Source organism: Pongo pygmaeus, chromosome X, assembly GCF_028885625.2.
Source record: "Pongo pygmaeus isolate AG05252 chromosome X, NHGRI_mPonPyg2-v2.0_pri, whole genome shotgun sequence".
NCBI lineage: Eukaryota > Metazoa > Chordata > Mammalia > Primates > Hominidae > Pongo > Pongo pygmaeus.
The window spans coordinates 149277835-149298769 of record NC_072396.2 but is presented as its reverse complement, the minus strand read 5'-3'; positions in this window follow the sequence as shown (position 1 = coordinate 149298769).

Sequence of the window (20935 nt, the reverse complement as noted above, 5' to 3'; positions counted from 1 at the left end):
GAAAAGGGTATACTTATACATTGTTGGTGGGTATGTAAATTAGTCCAGCCACTATGGAATGCAGTCTGGTGATTTCTCAAAAAACTTACAACAGACTATTGTGAACCCCAAATATCTGAGACAGGCCCCAGTCAGTTTAGAGAGTTTATTTTGCCAAGATTAAGGACATGCCTGTGACAGGCTCAGGAGGTCCTGCTGACATATGTCCCAGGTGGTTGGGGCACAGCTTGGTTTTATACATTTTAGGGAGACATGAGACATCAATCAACATATGTAAGATGTCATTGGTTTGGTTCAGAAAGGTGGGACAATTGAAAGTGGGGAGAGGGTTTCCAGGTCATGGATACATGGGAGACAAAGCGTTGCATTCTTTTGAGTTTTTGATTAGCCTTTCCAAAGGAGGCAATCAGATGTGCATTTATCTCAGTGAGCAGAGAAATGACTTTAAGCAGAATGGGAGGCAGGTTTGCCCTAAGCAGTTCCCAGGCTTGACTTTTCCCTTTAGCTTAGTGATTTTGGGGTCCCAAGACTTATTTTCCTTTCACATTTTTCCCCTTTTCTTTTTAAAATGTTTTAGAGAAAGTATTTTAGAAAAAACTGAGTCTCTGTTCTCAGGTTTTGTCTGATCTCTCATGGCTTAGGATGGTTTATTCCTAGATGTGTAGGTCCCACGTTATTAGGAAAGCTCATTTTAAATAAATGAGCAGATTGTGAAGTCTTATGTCTTACAAAGAGAAGATAGGGGAAGCAGGGGATAAAAATAACAAACAAAAGAACAATCCTGGAAAAACTGTATAGGCCGTATGACTCTGAAGTTCATACATCAGTAAGCAGGTATGAAAGTGGCTTATGTATATAAATAGGTTAGTGTTATTTTCTTCTGAAATTTAATTTGTGTGGCTTTGGTTCACGGGGCTTTAAGAAAAGCACAGCTTAAATTGTAGTGATTTTAAATCGGGAGAAAGGGAGAAAAAAAGGAAAAGAAGAAAAGGAAAGAAACATTATTTTGGATTTTAGAGTTCTGTCCAAACTATAGAAAATAATAAATATTGAAAAACATTAGGCAAGACTAAAGTCTAACAACAGGTATACTGTAGCTTATTTAGAAATATAAATTCTCTCTCTTTAGTCCCATTTTATTAAAGACAAATCATAGGACAAATTCATTTGCAAAATAAGTTTTAGTTTTATTATACTTGGCCAGAGTATTTGCACAAAGTCACAAAGAATAATTATTTGCCATATAGTCTCCTGTTTTAAATTGGTTTTCTTGTAACTTTATTCCATAAACAATCTCGGATTTGATTTTAATGCCTTAAGTCCAGACTGTTCCTGCAAATACTCATATTAATTGGATGAATTCCTCACCTCTAGGTCCTAAGAAAACATGGGGCTCCTGGACCTGTCGGAAAGTTACATTCTTTACCTACCACAGGTCAGGAACCTATACAGGAACTGTGTAGACAATATATGAGGCCAGCTTTCCCAAGGGGCTTTTATTAACTCTATAAGTCAACTTTGATTCTTTAAAGGGGTCTGCATCTGATAGCATGCCATTCCAGTCAAAACCTTGGTAAAAACAAAACAAAACAAAACAAAACAAAAAAAACAGTGTCTCCGATTGTGTCCTCTTACCAAAAAAAAAAAAAATTCTTATTGCACTTACGCAAATAGCTATTTTGCCGTAAGTTAAGAATACTCACAACTTTTTTTCCAAATTTTGAAGAAATCAGATAGAAAGAAATATGCTCCAAATATTGTTTATAGGAGTATACTTTACTCAATTGTTAAAAGCTGTAGGTAGCTCAAATTGAGTTTTCTTGGCTCTGAAAAAGAAAGGATCAGTAACATTTTAAGCAAAAAAGTTATAAAATGATTATTTCAGTCTTCTGTTAGTTTAGTCGATGAACTAACTCCTGTTCTGCTTCATGTTCATGAACATTGCAGCTCTCCAAGGGAGGCTTGGAAATTTTTTCTCTATTCTAGTGACACAATCTTCAAAACCTCCATTCCAGAGCACCTGTCAGAGTCCTATGCTGATTATAAAACCACCTTTCGAAAAGGATAAAAGTAAAACAACTGTGGATAACAAAAGTCTTAGAACAGTCATAGCTAAAAACACAATTGACAAGGAAACTTGGTTACTTATCTGATATACAGAAATTTTACATAATAATCTTAATCACTACTGATAACATATGCTAAAACGTATCAGAATTATAGGAACATCATACAATTCTGGAACACATACTAATGACGCATTTATATAAATATATTCCAAAGAAGGTTAAACACTTTCATATTTGACGATACTTTCTGTATGATTTTATTATATCAAATAAGCCAAATATGTCTCTTTTGGGCATCAGGGAGTTAATATCAAAAAATTAATGAAAATCGAAGTTAGAATTTGACTTTGGAGTTTGTCAAATATACAAATATTAAAACACTTGATATCACAAAATCAAATCACAGGTCATTGTAAAATAAGTCATTCATTTAGTCAAAGTGATAACTCAAGACTTCAAAAAAAAAGGTGCAAATCTTTCTTCTTTGAGACAGGAGACTTTATTTTCCAAATAATAAGCCCTAATAATAAAATGAGGCCAATTAATCTTGTTTTTCAAAATTTTATAAACTATATCATTGTAATAATCTTGACCGTAAGGTATAATTTCCATAAGCCTTATAACCTTTATAACCCTTATTAAGGAGTGGGGTAATGCTTCAAGAAAACCTTGTTAATCGGACACAGGGGCCCATATGCTGGGCTTGCGTCAGTGTGCCTTTGACATTGATGATTAATTTATAGAGAAACTAAACTTATTTTATCTCTCAAAATCAGCCCTTACCATCTGACACACCCATCTCTTCCATGATAGACCCTGGGCCTTGAGGAGTTGAATAGTTTTAATTTCTGGCCCTGTGTCTCTCATGAACACTGTTTATTTTGATTGGCATCTTCTACTGTATCTGAAGATGAGGCTGTAACTGCTGTCATTGTTAAGATTTAGCAGGAACTTGGTGTCCTTTTTTGACTCAGGAGTCAAAGCCCTGTAACTTAAGACACAAGGACTTTGAAAGCACATACATTATGTTACACGGATGTAATAATCTTAATTTCAAAAATTATCTCAGATTTTTCTAAGCAAACCAAACTTAGTACTAATGTCATAGAAATTATTTCAATGGAGTGTAAGGTCTGTTTATTAGGCCAGCTACCCAGGGCCGAAAGAAAAGGCCTTCTGCAGCGTGACTGCTGTCCCCTATGGGGAATATTATGTTGCAAGAAAACATTTCCTTCAGACCTTTAAGATCTAACTTTTTTTTTTTTTAAATCAAGCCACAACCATTAGAACCTGAAGGAAAAAAAAATAAGACTTACAGAGGCTGAAAATGAGAATGAGTTAAGGACAGAATTATTATTTCAGGACTTTTAAAAGGGGAGAGAAAGCTGAAAACTGTGAGAGGCAATCAAAGTTGAAATTTGCATAAGAAACAATTATAATGTTTTTGTTATTTATTAAAAGTAAAGCGGCCAGGCGCGGTGGCTCACGCCTACAATCCCAGCACTTTGGGAGGCCGAGGAGGGCGGATCACGAGGTCAGGAGATCGAGACCATCCTGGCTAATACGGTGAAACCCCGTCTCTACTAAAAAATACAAAAAATTAGCCGGGTGTGGTGGCGCCTGTAGTCCCAGCTACTCCAGAGGCTGAGGCAGGAGAATGGCCTGAACCCAGGAGGCGGAGCTTGCAGTGCGCCGCAGAGACGGTGCCACTGCACTCCAGCCTGGGCGACAGAGCGAGACTCCGTCTGAAAAAAAAAAAAAAGAGTAAAGCAATACTTTAAGAAAACTTCATATTTGGAAATATTTTGAACAAATTCTTTAGTGTTTTTTAAATCAAAAACCAATTTCTAGAAGGACCATTATAATTTCTCTTTAATTATAGACAACTTAATCATATAAAAGGTTTTTTTTTCTTTCATAAATTTTCTTATTATGACTCAGATCATTCATGGTGTGCTTGGAATTTCCGGTTTGTCCTGAACATCCCTGTTTCTTTCATTTATTTATTTGTTTGTTTGTTTGTTTATTTATTTTTTATTATACTTGAAGTTCTAGGGTACATGTGCACAATGTGCAGGTTTGATACATAGGTATACACGTGCCATGCTGGTTTGCTGCACCCATCAACTCGTCATTTACATTAGATATTTTTCCTAATGCTATCCCTTAAACAACCAGTCATTTTGTCCTAGAACCAAATTTACCATATGAGATTCTTTCTCGTATATATTTTTGTCTTTAAGCTTTCTTACCAAACAATACCTTTTTATTTCTGTAACTTTCTTTAAATCTCTCTTATTTCCTCGTTCATTTTACCTTGTTTTATACATAAATTATAAATAAGCTTTGAATTAGACAAAAATTATTCATGTTTTAAGAAAGAGACACTTTTTTCAGGAAGGTTTTCTTACAATATTTTATTGAAAATATCTAATAAATGAAATATCCATTATTTAATTTAACTTTAGATTACATTATAACAAATCTGTCTACACATATTTAACCCATTATACTCACCGATTTTATTTTAATAGTTTACCTAGATTATTTATGAGAACACTTATAGTCACATTTAAAGGTATAAAACTACCACTGCAAAATTATAACTGAGACAGTGAAAGAAATCTGACCTAACTGACACCATCTTGTTTCTAATCTCCAAGCTATCCTTGTTCATTCCTGGGCACAGGCCGAACTAACTGCTGGAGGACCTCAGTTTACAATTTTACTTTGAAACAAAGATGAAAACAGTCCTTTCCCAAAACAAACCTTCTTCCTGCCTAAAACCACAAGATTAGAAATTATGGTTTAGGAGTCATGCAGCTGGAGGCTGCCAGATTCTAAATCTTCCCGAATTGCTCCTGGGGATAACATCACTACTGTAAAATGTAAGATCAGTGCTTGAGATATTTTGCAGACTCTGCACTTCATGAGTTAGCTGGCAACTCAGATGGATAAACATCTCATCTAGTCTTGTAGCCCCCACCCAGGAACTGACTCAGCACAGGACGACAGCTTCAACTTCCTATGATTTTATCTTTGACCCAACCAATCAGAACTTCCGACTGATTGGCTCCCTAACCACCAAATTATCCTTAAAAACTCTGATCCCCAAATTTTCAGGGACATTGTTTTGAGTAGTAATAAAACTCTGGTCTTCTGCACAGCTAGCTCTTTCTCTATTGCAATTTCCCTGTCTTGATACATAAGCTCTGTCTAGATAGCAGGTGAGGTGAACCTGTTGGGCGATTACAGCTATTTCCCTGTCAACCATTTTATAGTCTATAAATTTCAGGTGTTTACCTAAGTAAGAACCTTAAGATTAAATATATGATTCTTTTACTAAATAATTCCAGATTTAGCTATTTTCATGAAAGCATAATTAATGTCTTATTTATCAAAAATTACACAAGCAAAGCTTATTCTGTTTTGGGCTACGTTTATAGTTTTATAACCCTTATGACAAATTGTGACACCTTATAATATTTAAGGGAAAAGTGTAAAATTGCTTGATCAATAAATGCAAACAAAATGTATGCTGGAAATTCTTAAGATATTTCTAATATTACTTCACCAATAATTTTAAAGCTAGCTTATTTATTAAAGATTTTACATAAGTCACATAAACTTAAAGCATTTGACTACTCTATTTTTTCTGATAAACTATTTGATCTAACCACTTTTATTTTTCTTAAGCCAATTAATTAGAGCTCTTTTATATATTTTTAGTAGTGAAACATTGTGTACACAACACATACCTACATAGATCTATTAGGTACGCTGATAGAAGTAAATCTTATTGATTGACAAGACCTCTTTTTTTAATTTTAGACTTTCAAATTCTTAATAGCCTGTTTTATTACCCTAGGCAATTGTCAGCTGAATAGCCCTAAATTTGCACATTGAAGGAAACAACTCTTAGGTAAAAAATTATATAGCAAAATTTACATCTCAAAGTACAGAGGGAAAATGTCTGGTGTGCAAGAGGGAAATTAAAACTGATTGAATTGCCAGTTAAACATAAAATTACAGAAATCTATCATAAAGGCCCTTTAAATATATATGTATATATATATATTTACACACACACACACACACACACACACACACACAAAAGGTTCTCTAACTTTTACTTCAGAACTCTAGCCCTGAGATATTAATACAAATTTACTGGCTTGCAAAAACAAAAAACAAAACAAAACAAAATAATGTTCCGATCCAAACAGTGGTTTTTATCTCAGTAGAAAAGTAACAGCAGCTTTAAAGCAGGCATAAAAGAAAATAGAGAAAAAGAGAACTTAGGTACTCTATAGTTTGCAGGTCAACCATAGGACTTTTTCTTTGATGTAAACGTGCACGAAGACCATAATATTTTTATTTTTAACAAACTCTAGCAAGTAGAAGCACCATAAAACCAATAAAGTTCCCAAAAAGGGGCGATTCTTCGTGTTTTCTCCTCATTCTTAGATTATTTATTTCCCACTTTTTTTTCCTTTTTTTTTTTTTTTTTTTACTGAAAAGGAGGAACTGAGCTGTGGCCTAGGGTTTTTGTGGAGTGGGTAGTAATGTGTGCTGGTTGTGGTTGGGACTTCAGAGTGTCACCACTGAGCACCCTCTTACCTGTCTCAGTTTCCTTCTCCGTATGTCTAAGCACCTCTAGGAGGGCTCAAAGCACAGAGTGACCAGCTCCCGTGTGTTCCTTCTGGACAAACCTTTCCAAAACTAATTTTGTTGGGGGTTCCCTGTAGGGCTGCTACACGTCACAGGGGGTCAACCTCCCAGACACTCCCATGAGTCCCCTGCTCACACGGCGTGCCACTCAACTGGAAGGAGCAAAATTCCCTTTCTCTTTGGAGCTGAGGAAGCTCAGTCTCTCGTTTGTGTATGAAAACAACAGTTCAGTTCCTCACACAAATGTGCACAGATAAGTCAAACTGAGTTTAATTTTGGGAGAAAAAGCAATGGAGAAGACCCTTTCGGAAGCATCTTGGGACTAGAAGTAGGATCCTCAAGCAACGAGTTCTTAGGAGAGAAAAAAAAAGGTAGCCAAGATTCAAGACCACTTCCTGTAAACTGTCCACAGCCACCCCTAACTTTGAAGCTCTCATCTACCATTACACATGCCAAGGTCAAATCCTCTCACAGTACAAGGTAATCTCTGATATCCCCAAAGCCAAAGAGGTCAGGTAATGCCATACAAGAAAGCATAGCTTTAGACGTATGAAGAATGTGCCCGTGACTCTTGAAACTTCACAAAGAAAACACAACACCCCAAAAGGAGTGAGCAGTGCCTTTGTTCTGAGTTCCTTAAGGGGTTTGTCATTAGAAGCCTTCCCTAAATTTTTCTTAGTACTGAAGATGGCGAAGGGGGAAGGAGGTATAGGATGGAAGGAAAGTACGTGAAAGAACAATTGTTTTTTTAAGACAGGAAGCAACCACACAGACCAAGCACATGTTTCACCCACCACTTTTGCAGATGCAAGAAATTTTAGCCAATGCAGAGAGGCCTTGTTACTCATAATTTGGAATTCTCATTTGGATTTGACCAACTCAGGTAGGGTCAGGTAGAGTTGGTCAAATCTGACAGGAGAAAGACTGGAACGAACAAACAAACAAAAACCCCAGCAATATGATATGATCACTGAGTGCTCTAATGGTAAGGAGAAATTAAGACCAGCTGGTTGTTAATCTTAACTTTGGCTAAGACAAAACCCCAATTAAGCTACTTACCTAGGAATAGGTCTCAGGCTTAACACTGCTCTCTACCATCTTAGAAGCAGGAAAAAACTCAAATTTGTCTTCCTGGTTGGAAGCTAGCTCAGACTCCAGAAAGGAGTTATCTGCCTTTCATCATCATAGAAGGAGGAAAACTTGTCTTCCTTCTTGGAAGCAAGTTAAACTCCAAAAAAGGAGTTGTACAGCAAAATAAACTTTACATCTCTACCAGATTTGGGGAGATCAGGGATTCTCTGGAGTGAGTGCTTCTAGGCCTCAGCAAATTGTCCTATTGGTATGAACCGTAAAGATAGCTCAAGCTGGTACCAGGCACTAATAGGCGATTTGTCAAAGGTCAGGGGCACCTCCATGCAAAGTCGCTTTGTGGTTACCACAATGTGAACCCCAGATATCTGAGACAAGTCCCAGTCAATTTAGAAAGTTTTTTGTTTTTTTTTTTTTTTTTGCCAAGGTTAAGAACATGCCTGTGACACAGCATCGGGAAGTCCTGAGGACATGTGCCCCAGGTGGTTAAGGCACAGCTGGGTTTTATACATTTTAGGAAGACATGAGACGTCAATCAATATATGGAAGATGAACGTTGGTTTGGTCTGGAAAGGCGGGGCAACTCGAAGTGGGGAGGAGGTTTCCAGGTCATAGGTACATGAGAGACAAAGGGTTGCATTCTTTTGAGATTCTGATTAGCCTTTCCAAAAGAGGCAATCAGATACGCATTTATCTCAGTGAGCAGAGGGGTGACTTTTAGTAGAATGGGAGGCAGGTTTGCCCTAAGCAGTTCTCAGGTTCACTTTTCCCTTTAGCTTAGTGATTTTGAGGTCCCAAGATTTATTTTCATTTCACATTATCATTTGACCCAGTAATCCCTTTACTGGGTATATGCCAAAAGGCAAATAAATCATTCTACCAAAAATATACACACACGTGTTCATCGTTGTCTTATTTGCAATGGCAAAGACGTGGAATCAACTCTGGTGCCCATCAATGGAAGATTGCGTAAAGCAAATGTGGATCATATACACCATGGAATAGCACACAGTCATAAAAAAGAATGAAGTCATGTTATTTGTAGCAACATGAATGGAATTGGAGGCCGTGAGCCTAAGCAAATTAATGCAGAAACAGGAAACCTAACACTGCATTTTCTGACTTATAAGTGGGAGCTAAACACTAATCCCACATGGGCATAAATATGGGAATAATTAGATCTTGCAGACTACTACAGTGGAGGGGGGGTGAAAAATTACCTATCAGGTATTATGCTTACTACCTAGGTGACAAGATCCATACCCCAAATGTTGGCATCATGCAATATTCCCATGTAACAAACCTACGTATGTAACCCTGTATCTAAAATACAGGCTGAATTTTTTTAAAAACAGAGTGATGAGGATACAAAGATACAATTATAAATAAACAGACTGGAGAAGCCTGAGGACATGGTTTTTACCCTGGGAGTTAAATTACAAAAAGAAGCCAACTATTTCAAGATCAGAGAAATGTTATTCCAGGGCAGCAAATAAAGATTACAAAAGTCCAAGGGAAAGAATTCACTTGAAGTATTCAAGCAAATAATGAAAGGTCAATATGGCTGCAGTATTGAGGGACATAAGAAGGGTACTGCAAGATGAAAGTTTCTACTGAGATTTTTTAAATATTTTGAGTCATTTTATTTTCTAAGACCACTTTCATAATTCTAGAATACTCCTTTTTAGCAGTATACCATTGTACTTGAGGAAATTTAATATTTTATCTTCTTTACCTGAGAATCTAATGAGATTAATAAATTATGTTTCTTATTTCTGTATTATGTTTACTTAATCTCCATCTTTCTGTTGGAGAATTTTCTCAAATGTCTGTTGTCTCTTTGCTGTCTGCATATTTAAGAACGAGACAGTAAATGTACATGTGGAAATGCAGAGCAGTACATTGACTGGTGGACTTCATTGTGGTCGATGTCCACATGCCACTACCTATAAGTCATTTATCCAGAGATGGATATTTTAATCTCTCCTCCCAGGATCTAATCAAGATTCTAAGAATTGTGCTGGTGGAGGTAGATCAGAAATATATACTTACCTGTATTTTCTTTTGTTTATTAATGTTGATTTTGGGTCTAACATCTTTATTAAGAACACATGATGATGTACAACACACCACACATAACATAACTTAGTATAGCTTAAGTCAGTTTCCATATATATGGTCCATTGGCATCAGCCCAACAGCCTGAGTTTAAATGCTGGCTTCACTGCTCACTAATTGTTTGACCTTTGGCATGTAACTTATTTTCTCTGTATGTCAGTTTCTTCTCTATAAAATCAGGGGAAAAATAGAATCTACCATATGGGTTTGTTGTGAGTATTGCTATGTTAATATATGTAAAACACTTAGAATAGTTCCTGGTCTATGATAAGCACTATCTAATGATAAGTTGTCATTATCAATTACTCTATTAGTACCACAGTGTTGTAATATTACAATTACAGTATGTTAAAAGTGTTGAAAGAGGAATTTGACTTTTCTCTGTAGCCCCATGTGATAAAACTAGTACCAATGAAAGGTAGCCTTGGGGGAATGAATTTTGGTCAAAATAAAGAAAAGAAGATCTTCTCTATTACAAGTGCCCAAAGATGGAATAGACCACCTCAAGTTTTAATGAGTTCCCTGTCAATGAACATGTTCAAGACAGTATCAACCATATTTTTGGTACAGTTAGAAGAAGGTTCCTAAAAGCAAAAGGCTATAGGCATTGAAGGAATACTGATGAGCTTTTAAAAATCTGACACTTTACAATCCCAACACTATAATCTAATCAAATAACATAAATGGGTCATAGAGGTACTATAAGCAGTGTCAACTTGACCATAGATTTTAATGACTAAAAATTTAACCAGGAAATATTTAAAAAGTCTTTGTTAAACTATAATGGAATATCATATAGAAAGCAACTAAAATTATATCTGTATAAAATAAATATTGTGGGAAAAAAACTCAACTGTAGAGAAAATATAAAAACTTAGCTAAGTTTTGGGATTTCTGGGCAAAACTGGTTCATGGCCAAAGGAAATTAATTCAAATTCCTCTTAATCATACATAATTTAATAAAATAAAAAATCAGTGTCATCGTATTTGGTATTAAATACGATGTTATGTGTTGGTGGTTAATGGTTGTGAAGAACATCAAGATGATTTAAAATTTAGAGAAAAATCATCTTTCCTGGCTTAATATGAGCTTGTGTGTTTGCTAATTCCCTGAAATTCAGAATTCCTACCCAATATTTCAAGTATTGATTTATACTATTTAAAGATATCTTTATTTCCAATTTTATTTCTTACATTTCATTTTCCTTTCAAATAACCACTGAGTACTGCTGGCAAAAACACTCACTCTGTTAGTCCTCTGTATTTAAAGATCCTAAGTAGGTGCCGAGGAGATTGGAAACAAATGAACCCTGAGGGCCCATGACAAAACTACTTTATAAGAGTCATGAGTTTTGAGTTGTCTTTCCAGTAGGCAGATCGTGTATTGTTTAAGTACCAGCTCTTTGTACCTGATGACACACCTTTATGAAGTGTTTGGTTTAGGTATCAACTAAAATCATAGAACTATAATAACTTGAGAGGAAACCTGTAACCTAGGCAAGCAAAAAAGTAGAGGATAGAAATTAACCGTATCACTTTGGGAGTCAGGACACTTGGATTTAATTTAAATTTTGACTGTGTGATCTTGGGAGCGTGCTTAACCTTTCTGAGCTTTTATCTGTAATATAGGGATAATAATGCTATGTCAAGGTTGATGTAAGGATGAAGAGAGATGATATATATGAAATCAATTGTGTGTGTTCTATCACATAATAGGCTCTTAAACATTGAGTTATGAGGAGTACTGGCCAATTCCTTTGAGACCTGGGAGGGGGTACAGGGGAAAAGAAGTCAAGGTGGATAAAAGAAAACACAAACCATATTTCCCTGCCTGACAGAATTATTCTGATGCTTTAAGTATAAAAACCTTAACCTCAATTATTCTTCCTACTGTCACTTCAGCTTTCAAGATTTCTGTATTTTCTTGGGCCTGATTGAGATGACTGAGCCACTCAGTGGCAACTCATACTTGCCTTCTGGGTTTCTCATGACCTGTCTAGCTCATACCAGGCACTGGATTGGGCTTTATCCTCCAGTTAAGTATTTCACGTTGTCTTTCTCTAAGTGATTCCTCACTTGCCATGTATCTTTTCCCATCCTATGTTCTCTGGCTCTTGACAAACGTGTTCCAGAGCACAGATCATAGGTAAGTGAACTATGAGATAGGAGGGCAAAGCCACCTTAACACATAGTGCAAACATCAATATTTAAATACTCTCTGTTAAATGTGGCTCTATGAAGCACTTATTTCCCAGTCTTTGAAAATAAAGTTATCACATTCCATCAATATTGAATTAACCTGGATAGGTGTCTTTCATTGTATTCATTGTATTCAGTACTGTGAAAAGTCATTCACAATCAGCCCAACTACGTAAAATCAAGGGAATGGTAAAGTAAATGATGATACACCCATATGATGGACCATTATGCAGCTATTAAAATGATGTTTACAAAGAGTTTTTAATGACATGGGAAAATGCTAATGATATAATGCCTAGTAAAATATAGGTTCCAACAATGCTCCCTGTAATATTATTTAAATCATCTAAGAAAAATGAAATGTATATATAAATGTATATAAAATGTTATGACATAATAGGAGCACATATCAAATGCAAAATATTTATTTAAGTATGCATATATATATATACATATAAAAGGTACTAGAAATAAACATAATGTTCACAGTGATTATGGGTGAAGGAATTCTACATAATATTTTTTGGTTTATATTTTCTCTTTCCCCCTTAATATTCTACAATATACAAGCAATATTTTTTTAATCAGCAGAAAATAACTTCCTTATTCCAAACAGTTATCATAACCAACGTTAATTGTGTCTGAGATGCAAAATCAATTCATCATCTGGGTAGTTGATACGTGAATCTTTTACTGCTTTTCATCTTGAGTGCCCGTAGTTTCTGAGACTGGCAAGACCCAATGGATAAGTCTGACCCTGCAAACTTTGGTTGAAAAATATGCTAAATAGTCAAATAATTATATTAATACAGAATCTTTGTGCTATAATCCATATTCTCTTCTATGAAATAAGAGTTGTGGTAGACTACATAATGACCCCCATCCAAATATATCCATATCATAATCCTTGGAACTTGTATCTGTCATCTTATATGAAAAAAAGATTTTATACATGTGACTGAGTATCTTGAGATAGGATCCTAAATGCAATCACAGGTCTCCTTGTGAGTGAGAGGTGGAGGGAAACTAGACACAGACAGAAAAGGATAATGTAATATGACCACAGAGGCAGAGATCGGAGTGACTCAGCTACATGCCAAGTAATGCTTGCAGCCACCAGACACTGAAAGAGGCAAAAAAGAGCTTATCCATTAGAGCCTATGGAGGGAGCAGGGCCTGGCCAACATCTTGACTTTGTCTCAGTGAAATGGGCTTCTGGCCTCCAGAATGATGTTATAATAAAATTCTGTCCTCTTGAGCCACCAGGTTTGTGGTAATTTATTACAGTATCTAGGGGAATTTAATACTGTTTATAATAAAATGCATGAAACATGGTCTCTGGCAATGAAGGGTTCCTAGACTAGAAAAATAGAATAAGGCATAAAGAAAGAAAATTATGGCCGGGTGCGGTGGCTCACGCCTGTAATCCCAGCACTTTGGGAGGCCGCGGCGGGTGGATCACGAGGTCAGGAGATGGAGACCAACCTGGCTAACACGGTGAAACCCCGTCTCTACTAAAAATAATAATAAAAAAAATTAGCTGGGCGTGGTGGCACGCGCCTGTAGTCCCAGCTACTCGGGAGGCAGGGGCAGGAGAATGGCGTGAACCCGGGAGGCAGAGCTTGCAGTGAGCCAAGATCGCGCCACTGCCCTCCAGCCTGGGCCACAGAGCGAGACTCCATCTCAAGACAAAAAAAAAAAAAAAAAGAAAGAAAATTATACAACATTGTTATAAGTGACTACCACAGCGAGGGCTGGGGAATTCTTCCCAGAGGAGGTGACACTGGAGGATTATTTCTTACCAGTAACAAGACTTGCTGCCTGACTTCATGGAAAGGGGTTTCAGACCCATTGGGTAGCACAGTGCTTGATTTGTGGCAGCAATGAGTAGAGCACAGTGGAGAGGCTACTCGACTGGGAGTCCAGAGATGTGTGTTTTGATACACTGCACTTGGTACCTGACACTAACTAGCTGTGTGACTTTTGGCAAGTCACTTCATTTATCTGCACCTAAATTTCTCTCTATATATAATTTAATGTTTGGACTAAATTTCTAAGGGTCTTCTGCCATTCTGGATTTTCTTAAGTCAATGTTTTGATGACACTTGGGGAGTGAAATGGTAAACCAATATATGTGGGCTGGTAAGTTGCAAGTATTTATAAGACTGAGATAAATGTTCATAAAATTGTAAGTAAAATGCAAAATGTTTTGATATAAGAATGGATTTGTGTCAATGTAATTCCGTGCAAAGCTATGCACACCTATGAAATACTCAGTACTCAGTAGGCATACAGACATTTATTGCATAACATTGTGTTTGCCAGATTTTCCACTGTTCAATTGTTTATGTTAAACTAACGTAGACTCCTGACTCATATTTAGTGAGTGATTACAGACACCAAATTGGGAGCCAAGGAAAGACAAATGAGGACAAAAACATTTAGCAATAGGTGAAAAATGTGTGTCACAGCGATGGAGTGTAAGTACAGAGGTCGGAATGGTTTAATCAACCCAATTGCCTAAAATACACACACACACACCCCCCCCCCCGCACACACACACTATAAACAAATAATACTACTCTTATTGCTGAAACCTTAATAAGAAGGTTAAGACAGTCCTCTAAGGTATAAGGTGACATGAAGCAAGCTTTGCTCATGAGAGAACTACAGATTATTGGCAGGATTGACTCACTGGCTCAGAGGTGAAGGCAACAGATAAAAATTCAGTGGTGGTTACTCAATTTATCTCTCCTACTAATCTAAGGCAGAACCAAGCTCGTAGTCTGCTTAATTCATGGCATTATGAACAGTCTCTCTCAGACTACAGATAACTGCTAAAATTTAAGGGTTAAATACCAGAGTTCACGTCACACAAATGCTACTCTTTTGTATGAACTGAACTCTGGTATTTATCAATACATGAAATCTGAAATCTGAACTGAACTCTGGTTCATATCAATACGTGAAATCTGATGGCAAGATTTTACAGAGGAAGTGCTCCAAGATGAATCCAAGTTAGCCAGGTGCAGGAAGACTGGGGTGTTGTACGGTGGAACCCATCAGGCCAAGACAACAATTAGAGCAGTGGGCCAGGTGAGAAACAGCTTATTGTGAGAGAGAACATCTGCTTTGGTGTTGCTGTTACATAAACCATGAGACAGAAAGTGGTGAAAACTGAAACGAGGGAATCCATAAAGGGCCAGATCACAGAGCTTTTTGTATCTCTAGCGAAGAAGCTTGATAGTGACCCTCTCAGGCCAACGAAGAATATTTGAAAGTTGTTCTCACATTTGAGACAGGTGGAAAGATAGCTGGAGGGTTACACACAGAGAAAGAAACCATTTTGGCTTCCATATGTCAACAATGTTAGGCATTTTACAAAGTTTACTGAAGAATCAGTATACTCAATAAAGGAAATTAATCCAAACAGTAAACAACTGAATGAACTACATACTAGAACAATGACTACAACTCAAAGCAGTGAGTTGAGGGTAGCTTCAAGAGCCAGAATTCCTTGTGGCACAATATTTGTGCCAGTAGTTCTTGGCAATTCTGAGTTGCCTGAATACAGATTCAATTTGTCTTAAATAGACATGTTCTGAATTAAGGTAAAATTTCCCAATAGAAATTTTTAATATTTCTCTTCTTTTATCCTTGCTTTCAGTCTTTCTTCCCTCAATTCAATTTACACACTGTAACCTGATTTATCTTCCAAAGCACAGTTGTGCTCATGCCCTTGTTAAAAACCACCAATGATTCATGTCCCCGTTTAGCCACTGCCTAAAAATACAAATCCAGATTTTCTGCCATTAGCTCTCTGGTTCCAACTCAAAGTTCTCACATTTTCTCTTATTATTTTCTTTTAATACACCATTTAGTTAATCTATTCTAAATAACTCTTTCCTTCTCTTGGCATCCTGCGTGCTTCTTACCATGGTGGTCCATAGTGTCCTTGCCATCTCTGCACCTTCGCCTTCTATCATCACTTAGGACCCAGCTCAGATGTTTGCTGCTCCATTTTCCTTTCCCTGATCCTCACTCTGGAAGCCTTTGTTCCTTCCTCTTCCCTCTTTATGGTATTCTCTTTATACCTGCCATATAATTTTTTGCATATTTTACCTCGTGTTGCTTATTATGCTCTCTCAGCCAAACTCACCGAGAGTGAGAATGATACCTTACTCATCACTGTAAGCTCTGTTTTTTATTTGTTGTCCTGCATGAAATGCTTTTCCCACTCTTTCATCTATAGACATCTTCTACACCATTGAAAACTTAGTTCATTTATTGTGTCTCCAGTGTTTTTCCTGACTTCCTTTTTCCCATCATGGGAAAATTCATTACTCACCTTTGGTGGCCCTACAGACTTTCGTTCATTTCATATGACTGCTAAAATTTGTGTTAAATACCAGAGTTCAGTTCATGTCAATGTTACTCTTTTTTTTTTCTCCCCTTCAAGTAAAATTCTAATAATAAAAAACAATGGTAGGAAGTCTGAAAGCATGGACTCTTTGGAGATATGCAAGGATATCACAGTTGATATCTTTTGTTAAAGTATAATCAAATGATGAATGATGCCAATATCTAGGGTCATTAAACCTTGTCTATTTGATGGTTATTTCACATCTCTTTCTTTTGTTTAGGCATGTAGAAGCTTCCATATCCAGGATTAAGCATTGGTAGAGTTGCTCACCCTTTTTCTCTTATCAGTGCTCCTCGGTCTCATAATTATTCTCGGAAACATAAAGGTTTCACATATATGTGGAGTATTTCAAATTAATTTTCACATAATTGTTCAAAATACTGTTTGTTGGGAAAATTTAGTAGTTCTTTTGGAGTAAGTTATTTCTCAGAATCTCTACAAGTGGTATTTGAAAAAAAATGACCCTAGAAATTTGAAATTAGCTCTGAACGAGTTCTCATAGCATATATATATGTATATACGTACACATATATGTATATACTCGTTCAGAGCTAATTTCAAATTTCTGGGGTCATATACGTATATATACGTATATGTATACATATATACGTATATATATGTATATACTCAGCAAGAGGCATTTTAATGAGTATATTATGTAGGTACCATATTTACATAGAATAATGTTAGAATAGAATAAAGGGCTTCAACACTTGCCTCAAACTTCAGTAGCATGAGAGACTCACTTTTCTGGCATGGAAGGAGTCTTATAGCTATCACGCTTGATTTAAGGGTTAGAACCTGGGTAAGGAAAGTTAAGTACTCACCTGGGGTGCAATATTTAAGGTGGCGTAGGGTTAAGCCATGTCTGTATTTACAAGTTTTATGTTTTGGTCAGCATGTTTTGGAATGTATTTATTTTTTTAATGTATTAAAATAGTTTTTATCTTGATAATTATTATTGTGGTACCACCCATCCACCTTAATTTTGCATTTGAGTGAGTGGCTCATGCCCCTCCCTCCACCCCTGGCCTTTCTTGTCTTATAGCCTATGCATACTAAGGCTTACACTCCTTTTGCCTGCCTTGGCCCTGAACCTTCGAAACTAGTCTAACTCACCCACCAGGCCTGATGGCATTTCCAAATGATTATTAAGATTTATGTATTCGATGTATATGTTCATTGATGAGTAACTCTTGATAAACTGTGTGTTGTCATGGGCCTCTGGGTGCCATATTAACTTTACTGAGATACTCAAACAGTCCAATTAGCAGATTGCTTTGTTTGTGAAATCTAGAGAGTGTTTTGGAATTTAGTGAGAGCTAGGGGACTAGTATATTTGGGAGATGTTTTATAATTCTTATGGACAAAGAAGACTGGCTAAAGGGAAATAAAATAATTACACTTTTCGTATAATAGCCTATAAGATTTGTTTTGCTTAAGAGATTAATTATTTATAAGCAACTTATCCATCCACACTTTTTGTTTTCTTGATTCACATGTATCCAATGGTATTAGGCAAGGAACATTTTTAATTTCTAAAGACTGTGGCACATGATGGTGGTCCTTTTCAGCGGCCACTGCTCTACAGCATTGTAGCAAGCTGCTTAGGAATGAAAATTATTATTAAGCACGTAGATCCAAGGATATCTGTCCAAAGTTTCAGGTTGATTTCCACAGTGCTTTTAAAAATCGAATAATAGTTTACACAGTACAAAAATCTCACATAGCTCTTCACTCCAGCATATTAATCATTAGTGTCCTATGATTTTTCATACAGAGCCTATAACCTAACTCTAATAATGCTGGGAAATGTCATGGCAGCTAATGTTTACTTTTCAAGGACCCTTCTTATTTGAATCAGTTAAAGTGCAGTTTGCTTTTTCGAAACTTTAAGCATAACTGGAAACGTATATTTTGATATACAGCATAAATGTCAGCAAAAGATGGAGAACCAGAGAGATTGTGTGGGCTTTTAGAAATCATACTATGCAATGCTTTCATTTTACAGATAGAGAAACAGATACTACAAAGGTAACACTGATATTATAACCCATTCTTCCTCTCCTTAGATACACTTATGTGTAACATGTGGGTTTATTTAATGAAAAAAGCATATGAATGTAAATGTACAGTTGTTTTTACTCATCCAGTGGCTTTTGGGGAGCCCATTTTATGTGTCTTCTTCTCTGCTAAAAACAATAAATGCCCTCATGTGATATTCAACTACATAATATATACAATAGGTTATATTGGACAAGATTTGCCTGAGGTTTTTTCTTTTATTCTGTGCTTTAAAGTCACTTTTAAAGTCTTTATTAGTGGACATTTTTCTATTCCTTCTTTAACATATAAATATATCTTCTAATGGTTGGGGTTATTTTTGTTTTAGAATAAAATGTGGAGATTGGAAAGGTAAAACAGAGTAAGATGAAGTAGATCAGAAGTTTTGAATTAGACTTTGGGGAACTTGTAAAGACATTTCAGTAAGCAAACCCCAGTTTTTTGAATTTTATTCTCATTATTTTTCTATCTGGTTTACTAAGGAGCACTAGTATATTGGTAAAGGGGCTAGAATCAGATCAGATATCATTCCAGAATCTGATGTCTTCTAGAGTGAATACGTCCTAGTGAAGACTTTATTGTATAAAAACTCAATGCCTTTGGAAGAGGTCTTGTAGAATATCTCTGGTGTTTATGGAGAATTTTCAATTGGTTAGGATGAATGAAAAATAATCTGCTTAACAATATTTACACAGGATTTGAAGTCCTGGTTGTATACAATTCTTAAGGAGTTACATTCTTTTGGAATAAGAAATACTCCTCAATACATATATTCAACCCCTGACTTTTGGTTTATGGATGCAATATTGGATACTATAATAACAAGGAGCTATGACCAAATGCTTCACACATCAAACATCATGTGACTTCATGGTCAGAAAGTACATAAGCAGAAGTGAACTAATAAAAATATGTTTTCTACTATCATCCATATAAGCTATAGGAAATGCCCCAAATAGAGTGCAATGCGTTTAATACTCAAATAAGTTTTCTAATTTGGTGATCTATATTCTCCAAGACAGTCATCCAAAGTTGTTAAGTAGATACGCTCTAAAATTGACCACATAATCAGACATAGAATACTCTTCAGTAAATGTAGAATAACTGAAATCATAACGACCACTCTCTAGGACCATAGTGAAAGCAATTAGAAATCAGCACTAAGAAATTCGCTCAAAACTATAAAACTACAGGGAAATTAAATAACCTGCTCCTAAATGACTTTTGAATAAATAGTTAAATTAAGGCAGGAATCAAGAAGTTCTTTGAAATTAAGGAGGACAAAGATACAACATACCAGAATCTCTGGGACATAAGCTGTGTCCCAGAGACATAGCTCTGGGACAGTGTTAAGAGGAAAGTTTATAGCACTGAATGCCCACATCAAAAAGTTAGAAATATCTCTATTTAACAACCTAACATCACAGCTACAAGAACTAGAGAACCAAGAGCAAACCAACCCCAAAGTTAGCAGAAGACAAGAAATAATCAAAATCAGAGCTGAATGGAAGGAGATAGAGACACGAAAAATGATTCAAAAGATCAACAAATCCAGGACTTAGTTTTTTGAAAAACATAATAAAATAGAATGCTACCTAAACTAATAAAGAAGGAAAGAAAGAAGATCTAAATAAACAGTATCAGAAATGACAAGGGGGAAATTACCACTAACCTTGTTAAAATACACATAACTATCAGATAATATTATGAGCACCTCTATGCACACAGTTTAGAAAATCTAGAAGAAATAGATAATTTTTTTGATACATACACCCTCCCAAAACTGAACAAGGAGGAAATTGAATCTGTGAACAGACAAATAACAAGCTCCAAAATTGAATCAGTAATAAATAGGCTACAAAACAAAAAAAGCCAAGACCTGGCAGATTCACAGAAAAATTCTACCAGATGTACAAAGAAGAGCTGATATCATTCCTACTGAAACTATTGCAAAAAATTGAGGTGGAGGGATTCTTTCCAAACACATTCAATGAGGCCAACATCATTCTGATACCAAAACCTGGCAGAGACACACTGAAACAAGTAAATTTTAGGCTAATATCCTTGATAAATATTAATGTAAAAATCATTAACAAAATACTGACAAAGTGAATCTATTAGCACATCAAAAAGCTTATCCATCAGGATCACAAATATCATTTATTGATACACAAATCAGTGTATCATTTATTGATACACAAATCAGTAAATGTGACTCATCACATAAACTTAATTAAAGACATAAAAACACATGATTATCTCAATAGATGCAGAAAAAACTCTCAATAAAATTCAACATCCC